We start from the raw sequence: 13,653 nt of genomic DNA, 5'->3' as shown, positions 1-13,653 counted from the left end.
TTCGAAAGAATCTGGCATGTTTGTAGGCAGGGGCAAGACCAAGCACAGACTTGGTTACCAAAAGATTTTCTCACATTCCTGCTGAAAAGTATCAACTCTGTAAATTAAAGCCTACCTGACCATGCATGAATGAGTGCTGTAAAAACACCTGTTAATTTTACCAACTCTTGTAACTGCCTCGCCCCCTAACTCTCCAGATGAATGAGCTGCAGGGCAGGCAGGATGTGTCCTCCCTCACAATTGTCCTCAGCCCACCTCTGCCCATACCCGGGGCATTGCAAACTGGGCTGGCTCATAACAGCTTCTTCTACACAAGCTCTTTAGACTCAAAATCCTTTTAAAAAGAAAGTTGCTCTTTCTTTGAGCTTTGGAAATTCCATTGTACAGATGGTTCTGTGCAAGTTTAATTTCTTCACTCTTTGGCATTGAAAGAAATTTTTGTTTTCGTTTTCAATAGACTTCTACAAAGCAAACACATAATATTTCTCTTAAAATTAAGGTCATCTGGGTAACTAGTTCAAGATTCACAACAAAACACATTTCAGGTTGTCCTGACACAACCAGCGAGGCTGGTAGTTCTCTGGCTGAGACCCAAGTTCCTGTGGGAGAATGTTGAGCCCACACGTCAGCCCCCACCTTCCAGATAGCATGAGTCTCTCCTTCCCCCTCAGGACCTCAGCCCTGGGTCTGACCTCATATTATAGCTCTGTGACTAGGCCCCAGGCAGGAAATTCCTGGAGGTGAGGATGATGCTTCATCCACTCTTCCAACAAGTATGCCTTAATGCCTTCTAAGGGCCAAGCAAGTTGCTGGCCCCTGAGCTATACCTGGTAGCAAGACTGTCTGGGTTGTGGAAAGCATCATGCTTAAGAGTATAGACTCTGGAGCTAGACTGCCTGGATTAGAATCTCAGCTAGTTAGTATGTGACCCAGGCAAGTCACTTGACCTTGTATATATTAGTTCCCCATGTATACAATGGTGAAGATAACAGTACCTACCTCATAGCATGGAGAAGATTAAGTGAATTCATATATAGAGAATTCAAGTGTTCTCTATAGCAAGCATAAGTGCAAGATGTTTTAGGAGGACACAAGATGGGTGCATAACTCAGACTGAGGAGAGCTTCCCAAAGGACATCATGCTCTAAACAGAGACTTACAGTATCAGTTAGTCATAGCAATAAGATGTAAGGACAGGAAGAAGAATGTTCTAGGGTAACGAAACAGCACGTGAAAAGCCATGGAGGCAAAAGTCCGTGCTTTCTTTGGCAAGTTTGCTTCATTTTAAAAAACAGTAACTCAGTCACTAAGTAACAGTTATTACAGAATTTGTAGTGTGCCTTCTGTCCATTGAACCATTCATGTCCAAACTGCAAAGAATTCAGTCAGATCACAAAGTGCAAGTCTGAACTAAATTCATCTGTAAAGATTAGACCAACAAAGTCAAAATGGCTCACAAGGACTCTTTTTACTTTCATTAGGAAACAAACATTTATGAATCTCAAATTTTAGGTTAATGGAATCATTCTTGGAAGATTTCTGATCTCTGGAAGCCCTAAGACATAACATGGTGCAGTCTTGGCTTTTACTGCCCTCCCGCCAACCACCACCACCACCACCAACCCCCAGCACAGAACCTTGCACGTGGTAGGTACCCAACAAGGGCCTGTATTGTTTTTTTTTTCTTTTTATATTCGAATACACAGAATTTTAGTTTGCATCTTGATTTTTTTTAACAAATGCTTTTTTCAATGGTGAGTGTTAAAATGAAAGCTGCAATGCCCACTGGTTCTCTATCCACTCAGCTTATATAAAGCAAGTCTGAGCCTGCCTCTGAGCTCTTCAATGGCACGCTGATGTCCAGGATGACCTCACTGCGGAGCTGTTTCATAATCAGCAAGCAAACCTCAGCATGAACTAAGAGCAAAAGTTGGAAAGACAATAAAAATACGAGGAAGCCAAGATTGTACAAGTCAGTCCAGAGAACCAGTGAACCTATGATTAGATTTCAATTTTAAGAAGACTAAATGGAGAAATTGCCCCAGGAGTTAAAAAGGGCAAAAAAAAAAAAAAATCCTTTTCAGAAGACCAGCTAAACCTATTCTGATTAATAAGATTGTTAATTGTGGTTCCTGAGATAATAAAAGGGGCGAGGGATTTTAAAATTCATCTAGTCAGGGATTTTAAAACAGGTTTTCACTGAGGAACCTTTGCTCAAATGAAATATTACCAAGGTGTGTAAACAAAACACACCAGGACAGAGCTGCTCTGGCCGAGGCCAGGTCCGGGCCCCAATGACAGCTGTTGCACCTCTACCCCTGAGAATTTCTAAAACCACTCATTTTAGTCTAACCCACTGCCACTGCCATTTTACAAAAGAAAAACCTGAGGTTAAGAAGGAAAAAAAAATACTTATCTTGTTCAGGACCACACAGCTAGTTGCTAGCAGAGGTAAATGAGTTCCTAGGTCTACTCACTCCAAACTCAGTGACCCTTCCACTAAACCACACTTACTGACGTGGAGAGGGTGGCTGATGAGAAGTAGATGGCACTCAAGAGGAGGAGGATTGTCCTGTCAAATGCACAGAGGGACAGGGCAGGACAAAGTCATGCGGTGGCTACTAGCTGTTGGGGAGCTTAAAGATGCCTACTTAAAAAAGAAGATAGCATATTTCATCTCTCTGCTGGATCACCAGACTGCGATGGTTGATTTGCACAATCAAGTCAATAGACATGAACTGAGCATCTGCTATTAGGTGCTGGGCAGTGTGCTGGGTCCAGCAATACAAAAGTGAGTGAGCCACGGTGCTCGCAGTCCAGTACTGACATCCATGCAGGGTTTCCAAGAATGAAAACAGGAGAGGCTAACGGGAGAGGAGTATCATTTCGTTGGGAGACAGCAGAAACAGAAGCAAAGGCGCTTATTTGCAGTTTAGAAAGACCACCAGGTGGCGCTGTGAAAATCCACAGCAGGAAGAGGCTTCCACAGTGGTTGAACAGAGGGGGCTAAAGGTAGCGATGAAAGCAATGGTGGTTTTCATTAGGAAAACCAGTATGGGGAGTGGCAGCAGTAAAGGAGGGCAGGGGGCTCTGCTGGCTTCCACGGTTGCTGGGGAACTGCTGGAGGTGGTGCCGCCCAGTGAGATAAAGAACATGTGAGGAGGGAAACAAGGAGCCAGCATTAGCTGTCAAGAGTTCAAGGTGCTAGTGGGTCCTCCAAATGGAGATGTCCAGCAGCGAGATGGGTGTGGGGGTCTGATGGTGTACACAGCACAGGGCTGGGTCGGGCCTCAGCTTAACTAAAGGGAAAGGCGCTGCCTGTTTCCCCTGTGGGTACAGAGCTTGAGGGCCTTTAATAAGTAGGGTTTACTGAAATTGTGCATTGGATGTTTTCTTTTCCCTAAGTTATCTAATAGAATCCAAACCCTATCAACTTTTACCACAAGTTAGCTGGGGAATGCAGCCACACCCCAGAGAAACTGGCTTCCTCTCAATTAAGAAGCAAATTTATTTTAAGCAATAATAAAAATATACGACATTGGAAAGTATAGAGCATCTGTCCAATTTAGCTTTGTCCCATTCTTTTATGGGATAAAATCATCACCATTCTGCAACCGAGAAAAGTAAGAGATGAAGAAGGTAAAGGCGCAGTTGCCTAAGCCAGGGAGCCCTGTACTTACTCAGAATGAATTAGGTACACGGGTAGTCATTCAATCAACATGTCTTCACTAAGTAGCCTATGGCACTGAGACACAACACTCAGAGCCATGGGAGATAGTAAAATAGAAGTCTAAGAAATAGCACACCAGCTCCAAGAACTGGTCATTCAATAGGCTAGAGAAGCAAATACAAAAAGGAGAATTTAAGGACATTTGTGACCAATGTGAGTAGAAATTAAATGTCACAAAATTTCAGAGGTAGGAAACAGAAGGTTTAACCAGAGTAATGAGGAAAGGTTCCATGGAGAAGAGGTGCCATCTAAACATAGTGCAAAAGGACGAGCTGGGTTTCAACACGCAAATAAAGGAGAGGACAGGTAGGGCGGAGGGAGAGAATGGACTGGAGGATGGCCTGGGTGCCGCCAAGTGTTTCAGACACAGAGAAGAGGAGACTCTGCTTGGAGCAGAGGGTTCACATGTGGGAGTGACCTGAAACAGGACTGAAGGGGTCTGCCGGCCTTAACCCCTGCCGGGCCTCATCATGGAGGTCACGGGCAATCCCAGAAGAGGCTCTGAGCAAAAAGGACATAGGGCACTGGAGGGGTGGGAGGGGGGAGCGGGAGGAGAAAACCAGACAAGGCTGCTAACTGGTCATATCCATGGGAGAAAAGAATGGGGGCATGTGAGGAGTGGGGCAGAACCGAGGTGAAGGTGCTTCATGAAGAGAGCATGTGAGGCCTTGAAGAGAGGGCTGTTTGGGATGTTGAGGTGGGAGAACAAAGGAAGGCTGGAAGGTTGTTCAGAGAGGAAAGGCACAAAGTTCAGCTGCCCTGAATGCAGGGCTTGTGTACAAAGTCAAAGGCATGAGGCCAAAGGCAGACTGGAGCCAGGGAGCTGGCCTGCAGAGAATTTGGACTTTACCCAACAGGCAGTGGGACGCCCTGAAAGTGGATGATAAGAGGACTTACAAATCAGAAGTGTGTGAGGAACTGTTGGCAATGATAGCTCCCCTGTTGAGACTTGGTGATCTTCACAGCGTTTCCAACAGGTAGTAAGGATGGTCGAGAAAGACCAGGGAAAGCTGCTGAGGCTGGGCAAAGGGGGGAAGCAGCCAGGCACAGGCACTGCCTACCTGAATTGGAGGTGGGCATTTAGCAACGCGGCAAGAAGGGACGAGGAGGAAGGGGCCTGATTTGGAAGTCTGAATGTCTAATGGAGGAGGAGGTGTGGAGGCTGTGAGCAGCCACCCTCAGAGACCTTCCACTTTCATGAACTGTGAACCATGCCAGGGTAACGTCTATATTGACAGCACAGAACCTTTCCAAGGGTAAGGATCCACCCCTCTGGCTATTTGTAAAATCCTCTTTACAGACTCCAAGTATAGTAAGAACTTCTAAAAACATTCTTAAATTGTGAGAAATTGTCTTTATAGAGAAAGTAAGTAAAACGTATTGGTGCTGTTTAAAGAATTATTATAAAGGTGAACCCCTGTGTGACCTCCCTCAGGTCAGGAAATAAAATGTTGGCAGCACCCCAGAAGCCAGCTGTGTGCACCTCCAATTCACAACCCCACCCTCACTCTCAGAAGTGACCACTCTCCTGAATTTTGTGACTACCATTTTCTTCCTTTACTTTCTGCTTTTAATACCTGCATATGCATCCTCAAATGGTATAGCATCATTTTATCAATGTAAATAAAATCATACCATAAGATTAAAATAAATGAAATAAAACAGCACGATAGTGTGCTACTGGATAGAAGACAGAACAATGTAAGAGAATTGAAAGACTAGAACAGACCCAAGTATGTATACAAATTAGATAATACCTATTTCATATCCTTTATAAAAATAAATTCCAAATGGAGTCATTTTAGTGTAAAAAAATGGAAATAATAAAAGTACTGAAAGAAATAGAGATATGTTATCTTTAGGTAGAAAGGCATTTCTAAGCATAACACCAAAGGCTGAAGCCATGAGGACAAGTGTCATATTTGTCCTTAAAGAAATAAAAAGCTTCTGTAAATCAATAAACACAGTAACCAAAAATAAAACACTAAAAAGGAGACATTATATGTGACATAAGACCAACAAGCAGCTACGTTGGTTGGAGCGTCGTCCCATACACCAGAAGGTTTCGGGTTCAGTTCCTGATCAGGGCACATACCTGGGTGGCAGGTTCAATCCCCGGTCTAGGCATGTGTGGGAGGTAACCAATAGATCTCTCTCTCTCAAAAAACAAAACAAACAAACAAACAAAAAAAACCACAAACAACAATAAAAAGCATATACCTTGGGTGAAAATTGAAAAAGATAAAAAAGACTAACAAGGCAATTATGTCTTTAGTTCTTACAAATCAGCAAGGAAGAAAAAACACTGAAGTAGAAAAGTGGCTGGGGGGTTATATCAGTTTGCTATTTCCACAAATGATTAATAATAAACAGCTCCAGAATTTAATGGCGTAAAGCAAAATTCATTCTCACTTATGACATGCAGGTCAACTAAGGAACTAGGGTATTTGGGGCATTGGGCTCAGCTGGGCTTGTCACAAGCTGGAGGTTGGTCCAGGTCTGTTTCATGCTTCTCATCCTTGAAGCAAGCAGGATGCCAGGCATGTATATCTCACAGTGATGGCAGAAAACCAACAGCTCACTCCTCCATCAACTCAATATCTTCTAATAAGAACACATTTCTCATTATATCTTTAAATATTATAATACTGTTCCTTCATTTATCTCTGAATCTCAATCTTTATGATAATAAACCTTTGCTTTCTCAGTTGCCAGTTATTCAGAAAAGTCCTCTTTTTTTTGGCAAATGGGTCAGTCATTGGGAAATAACATCATCCAATTCAGTTCCTTCACTTCACAAATGAGATTCTGACACGAGAGAAAGTTACCAGCTTTCCTGAGTTCCCTTCATTGCTTATCACTTGAGCCTCTGCCCCTGGGCTTCTGATTTCTCAGCAGCGAGGGTGAGGGATTTCCAACCCCTTCTGTTTTTTTAATGGTAATTCTTTATTTAACAGCAAACATGCTATCCTGACTTTAGTCCGTGTTCATCTTAGGATGGGGTCATCATCAGGGACAGTTAAGACAAGGTTACCACGTTCCACTGTGCACTGAAGTTTAGACTTGGTCCTAAAGTCCACGGGTACCCAAACCACATCTGGCAAGTTCATGAAAACCCAAAGTTGGCTCAACACTAGTCAGATTTAAAACATAACTTGTACAGAATAGCAAGTATTAGCAAGCTCTGAATACATTTGAAGGTAATTTCTTTCATCATCAAGTATTTCCTCAGGGATTTTGGATGAATCTCTGAAGAAAGCAGCCAACATACCATAAATTATGTAAAACTAGAGGCCAGTGCACGAAATTTGTGCACTTGGCGAAGGGGAGGGTGGGGGGGGGGGTTTCCCTCAGCCCAGCCTGCACCTTCTCACAGTCCAGGAGCCCTCAGGGGATGTCCAACTGCCATGGAGGCGGGAGAGGCGCTCACCAGCCATGAGCCTGGCTCCAGGCTTCTGGCTGAGCGGTGGTCCCCCTGTGGGAACGCACTGACCACCAGGGGGCAGCTCCTGCATTGAGCGTCTGCCCTCTGGTGGTCAATGCATGTCATAGTGACCAGTCGTTCCACCGTTCGGTCGATTTGCATAGTAGCCTTTTATTATATAGGATAATATACAGAACTAGCTAAAACTAGAAACCAATAAGTATAGTCTCCTTGCCAGAAAGTTTTAGTAGTCCTAAAAGTCTTATACTTTTAGAGTAAATCATGCAAAAAAAATTAATATATCTGTATATATCTGTTCCTATGACAGCTAACATTTATTGAGCTATATGTGTCATATATTATGCTAAGAATTGTATATATGTTATCTCATTTACCTAATAACTATATGAGCTGAGTGCTAGAATTACCCTCATTTTATAAGAATTCCCAGGCTTAGAAAGAATAAAAAATTACCCAAAAACATGCTGCTAGCAAGTGTTGGAGCCAGGATTTGAACTAAAGTTGTCTGATGCAATGGTCTTGCTTTCCCAACAATTCTCCTACAATGCTTCTGTGGCTAGCTGTCACCTATCATTTATCTATCTATGACTATGATTCTCAAAAATGCACATCAGAATTATGAGTTTTCCCCTATTTTTAATCTTCCTAGAACTTAATATTTTTATATAAAAATAAGTTTTAAATATGTGTATCATAATTATGGGTACACTTTTAAGTATGTAATTGCAAACCATAGTTAACACTTTGCCCAAATGTGTGAACACTTGTATCCATGTATATTTAAAAATTATAGAGTGGCCGAAACCGGTTTGGCTCAGTGGATAGAGCGTCGGCCTGCGGACTGAAAGGTCCCAGGTTCGATTCTGGTCAAGGGCATGTACCTTGGTTGCGGACACATCCCCAGTAAGGGGTGTGCAGGAGGCAGCTGATTGATGTTTCTCTCTCATCGATGTTTCTAACTCTCTATCCCTCTCCCTTCCTCTCTGTAAAAAATCAATAAAATATATTTAAAAAATAAATAAATAAAAATTATAGAGTGATGTTTGTCAGAGATGAAAACAATTCTATTACATTTTCAGTATAGTCGTACCTTTCAAATGTGGTTATAAGAACAGAAATGGCATTAGTCAGGGTTCAATTCCAGGAAACAGCCACTACTCTATTTTAAGCAGAGGGTATTTAATATAGGGAGTTAAGTGCTCACAAAATTGAAGGTTGGGAAAACAAGCCCTGGACTGGGCCTCCAGAAATAACTCCCAGAATGACACTCCTCAACTGTCCTTCCAGGAGAGCTGCTCTTGTGCCACAATAAGAAGGGTGGGCAATCCGGAGGTTGCCACTGAACCTGCTGAGTTTCAGAGCTTATTGCCATCACTGTGATCCAGGGATCAGAAAGTGGCCATAACTGCTCCCTGATACCTGTGTCACAGAATTTACCAGGCGACTGAAAAATATGCAAGAGTACTGGAGACACAGGAAAAACCCACTTATTTTCAGATGTACTAGTACAGTGACTCAGGGGAGACTGTTTCTCTCCAAATCCTGAGCAAACCAATATGGAGGAAGCTCTCCCTTTATACTCTTTTGGTTTCTTTGTCCCCCAAATATGGATGGACTTCCGGACCTTTCGTGGGCTTTGCAAAAAGCCCCGTGTGTTGGGATGGGGGCCATGAGACCATACCTAAAGGCCTGGCCTGGCACCAGCGCTAACAATCCCCTCTGGGGGTTGTGTATTGTTCATGGTTTATGGCCTCTGTAAAATGGGAGTTCTTGGGTAAACAGGTCTTGCAAGACCAGATAATTAAGGAAGGGGCAGTGACTACCAGGGGTCCTCAAACTTTTTAAACAGGGGACCAGTTCACTGTCCCTCAGACCATTGGAGGGCCGGACTATAGTTTAAAAAAAAAAAAAACTATGAACAAATTCCTATGCGCACTGCGGGCCCGGGACAAGTCGGCTGCTAAGCAGGACAGGCAGCGGCACCCGGCGGGCCGGATAAATGTCCTTGGCGGGCCGCATGTGGCCCGTGGGCCGTAGTTTGAGGATCCCTGGATAGGCTAACAGGAATGTGCATTCAGGCTGCTAGCACAGATTCAGATTGCTAGCCCCCCGCAAAATATCTTATTTTCCCCATCACCTGCAAAGCTGGGGATAGGACATTTTGGCTGCAACAAAACTCAACAGCTTGCCGAAACTGGTTTGGCTCAGTGGATAGAGCGTCGGCCTGCGGACTGAGGGGTCCCGGGTTCGATTCCGGTCAAGGGCATGTACCTTGGTTGTGGGCACATCCCCAGTGGGAGGTGTGCGGGAGGCAGCTGATAGATGTTTCTCTCTCATCGATGTTTCTAGCTCTCTATCCCTCTCCCTTCCTCTCTGTAAAATATCAATAAAATATATTTTTTTTAAAAAATAGAGTCTTGAAGGCTTTATTTAAAAAAAAAAAAAAACTCAACAGCTGAAGACCCAGGAAGATGCTCTTCATTGCATTCCTACCTTTGAAGTCTAAAACTAGTAGCTGGAATTGATATAATCTAATGTGTACTAGAATGAGAGCTGCAAGGGATTCTGAGAGTTACAGTGTTTAGCTTCCAGGTTCTGTCATACAGGAAAGGCACTCTTAGAAGGAATTTGGTGATTGAATGCCAATTTAAGATTTCCACCACAAAGCACATTATTAAGTAAGTTAGCATGGAATTCCTATGGCTGTGAGACACTGTGATCTATGTCCCACTGCAAACCAACACCTCAGTTGGACAGCAGTCTCCAGTGCTTCATGCAATGTTGTCTAACATGTGTCATTGAAATTGCTACTGATCAGTAACCAAGGGAGAAAATACTTGGCTTGTGAATTTTGTAAAATGTGTCAGATTACTTTGATAAGAGCTTGTTTGTCTTCAGGGATTACATTCTGTCAATAGATATGTGATAGCTACCCTGATTAAACATGTTTTAAGGCCCAAAGAATATGACAAGAATTATCAATGTTCTTGTCTGTATTTATAGAGACTAGAAAATAATGTTGTCTAACAACATGAGAAAATGCATATGTACAATATTAATTTTAAACGGATGTAAAATTATATGGAATATGATTGCAATATATCATAAAACAATAAAGCTTATTAATAATCAAAAAATAATGAAATACCACTTACTGCCCATCAGATTGGCAAAAACTGAAAAGACAGATAATACCTAATGTTGGTGACTATGGGAGGAAATGCAATTTAGGTTTGAGTGTAAATTGATTCAGTGGTATCTATTAAAATAGAAAATGTGCACACCAAGGCAGTGATACTTACATTTAGTTATCTATTCGAAAAATATGCTCCCCCATGTACAAAGAGGTAAGTACTAAGAATATTTATATCCAATTGTTTATTCTAGCAAAAACCTGAAAACAACCTACCTGGCCATCAATACAGAGAATAAATAAAGTATATTCATATAATGAAATACTAGGTTTTTTGAAATATGGATGAGATAGACATCTAAGTACTATATATGGTTATGGGAAAATAATCACATTATTAAATTTTAAAATAAATTGCATGGAATAACAGCATATTCACACTTATGTCAAACATACCCAAATGCATACATAACACTTGTGGGACATTTGCTATGTCCCAGGCATTGTTCTAAGAGATTTATGATTTTTAACTCATTTAATTCTCAGCAGTCTGGCTCCCAGGGAAAATCAAATGAAGTTCTGAATAACTCCAAAGCCCAGAATTTCACTTAATTCTCATTTTCACATAACATCATGGTTGGAGTGTCTAGCAGATGGTCATTTTACCTGGGTCGTCTGTGGGTACCATGTCCTACTCAGGGTGAAATATTGGAATTTCAGGAGCCTGATGCCCAGAATGTTTGTCAAGTCATCTGGTGTTATAAGAATGGGTCCGATCTGCTTTGTGAAGGTGAGCCAGGCCTATCTAAGAACCAGAGGGACTCTCAGAGAAGTGCTGCCTTTTGAAAAAGAACTCCACATAGTCTCATTAGAAATATGCTCACTTTCCTTGGTAGAAGTAACTCAACCCTACCTCTTCTATCCCAGTAATAGAAAATCATAACAGTTGAGGCTATTAACAGTGCAACTCAAGTGCACAATGCCTGGGCATAGCAATGAACACATTATAGGTATTATCAAGATTGCCACTCTCCCATACATGTCATCACAATATTGTCTTTCCTTCATAGCCTTAAATAATAATTGAAATAATTTTTAAAAAAGAACATTTTAAAATTAATTTTTAGAGAGGGAGGAAGAGAGAGAGAGAAACAATGATGTGAGAAAGGTACATCGACCAGTTGCCTTCCATACTAGCCTTGACCAAGGATAGAACCTGAGACCTTCTGGTGCATGGGACAATGCTCCAACCAGAAACCTGATTTCTCTCCTTTCTACTAACAAGGGCAAAATGAAGGCACATGTATCCTGTTCTGATGCATCTTCACAGCCTTCATTCCCCGTGGGCCAGGTTCTCAGTCATCTACATGTAGGGCTATCAGTCTTCTCGCTGGTCTCAGTATTGAGTCATTCCCCACTACAGTTTTACACACCACTTGCAGACGTATTACGTTTGTACCCTTTTTTCAACCACAATATAATTTTACATTCACTTGTAATTTATTATCAAGATCAGCTGCCTCCACTCAACTATAAATTACATGAAAACAGGGATAAAGTCTCACTTTGCTCACTGAGAATTTGTGGTGCCTCATCCAGCACCTGACAAGTATTGGACACTCGAGAAATTTCTATTGAATAAAAAAATATTATTTTTAAGTATATATTTTTTTCTTGTGTTTTCGTTGAGATCAAGACTTTGCTCTAGTCAAGGTCAAGAGGTTTCTTGAATCAAGCCCAAAAGCCTCAGCTAGATGATAATGGTCCTCCATTAATCACACCCTCATCCCCTTCACCTTCATTGGGTATCCCTGCTCAAGGTAGGCAACTCCCTTTCTTGTCTTCAGAAAACATTGTGGTTATTTCCACTCCTTGGCACTTGTTCATGATATATTCCAAAACAAGTTCTATTTCTCCGAATCTTATGACAAATACAGTGGCAATTGCACTAGTTCCAAAGAATTTGAGTTTTTAGAAAAATCCTAAAGAAGTTCTTTTGAAAACCCTCATTTCTAGAGTGGCCATGACCCAATTAGTGGTTCCTGAATATGGCCTAATACAAACATAGCAATTACACTAATTTCAGGAAAATTTAAGAATTTAAATCCATTTTACCTTAAGAATAAAATATACCAGGTGGTCCCTTAATAAGGTAAAATGACTATTTATTCTCAAATGTTGCTTGTTCTGGTATAAAGTAAAACAATGAATGAAAATGTGATCACTTCCTGCAACAATTAGACCTTCCTATGACAATTAGACCATCTAAGACCCTTTCACTGTCTGCTTTAATAGAAACACTTACAGCTCATTAGCCCCTGTTGGGCTTCCAAGAGTACATTGTAATTTTTTTTTAATGTGAACAACTACTTTGAGAAAATTAGTGTAGTGTCTTACAAGCCAAGTGAGGAGAGTGGTTTTAAATGGGAGTATGGAAAATAGAAAATTAAGTTTCCCTCTCCCAAAACTATGGTGCCATGACAGGGGTATAACTAAATAAAATATATAGAAAAAAAAAGTTATACAGACATAAAAAGCATACAAGTCATGCACACACACATTCAAGAATTAAAATCACCACAACAAACACACTTTTGTGTCAAAGAGTAAATTGCAGTAGGGAAGAGTAAGGAGTTTGTAGATGAATTATCTAGGTTTTGATTGGGGACCCAACACTTAATAGTGAGATTTTTAACAAAATTTGAGTTGCTGTGTAAATGATTTTACATATGTAATATTAAAAAAAGATAACACAGTGCTGCTGTAAATTCATGTCATAAATGTATCCATGTTATGAAAACTGGACTGTAAGGGGGAAAGAGCAGGGCCATTAATAATAGTTCTCGCCCAGCTGAGGTGGCTCACTGGTTGAGTGTCGACCTATGAACCTATAAACCAGGAGGTCACAGTTCAATTCCTGGTCAGGGTACATGCCTGGGTTGCCGGCTCAATCCCTAGTGTGAGGAATGCAGGAGGTGGCTGATCAAAGATTCTCTATCATCATTGATGTTTCTATCTATCTCTCCCTCTCCTTTCCTCTCTGAAATCAATAAAAATACATTTAAAAAATAATAATAATAGGAGTTCTCAGTTACTGAGCATTTACAATCAGCCAAGCACTGTACTAAGGGCTTTTCTTAAGTTCTCTCATTAATTCCTCATACCTACCCAATGTGGTCAAAGCTATGTTAGACGAAACCATGGGAATTAGCCATTTCTGTACATCAAAAATGATTCCTTATCAGCAATTTCATGTGGTTTAAACTATCATCTGCCCAGATTGGAGAGTGTAAAACACAGAGAGACTAAGTGGCCTAAGTTAAAATAGCCTAGTAAAGTCAGGTT

This window comes from Plecotus auritus (genome assembly GCF_963455305.1).
Source record: "Plecotus auritus genome assembly, chromosome: 2".
Lineage (NCBI taxonomy): Eukaryota > Metazoa > Chordata > Mammalia > Chiroptera > Vespertilionidae > Plecotus > Plecotus auritus.
This window is presented reverse-complemented; position numbering follows the sequence as displayed.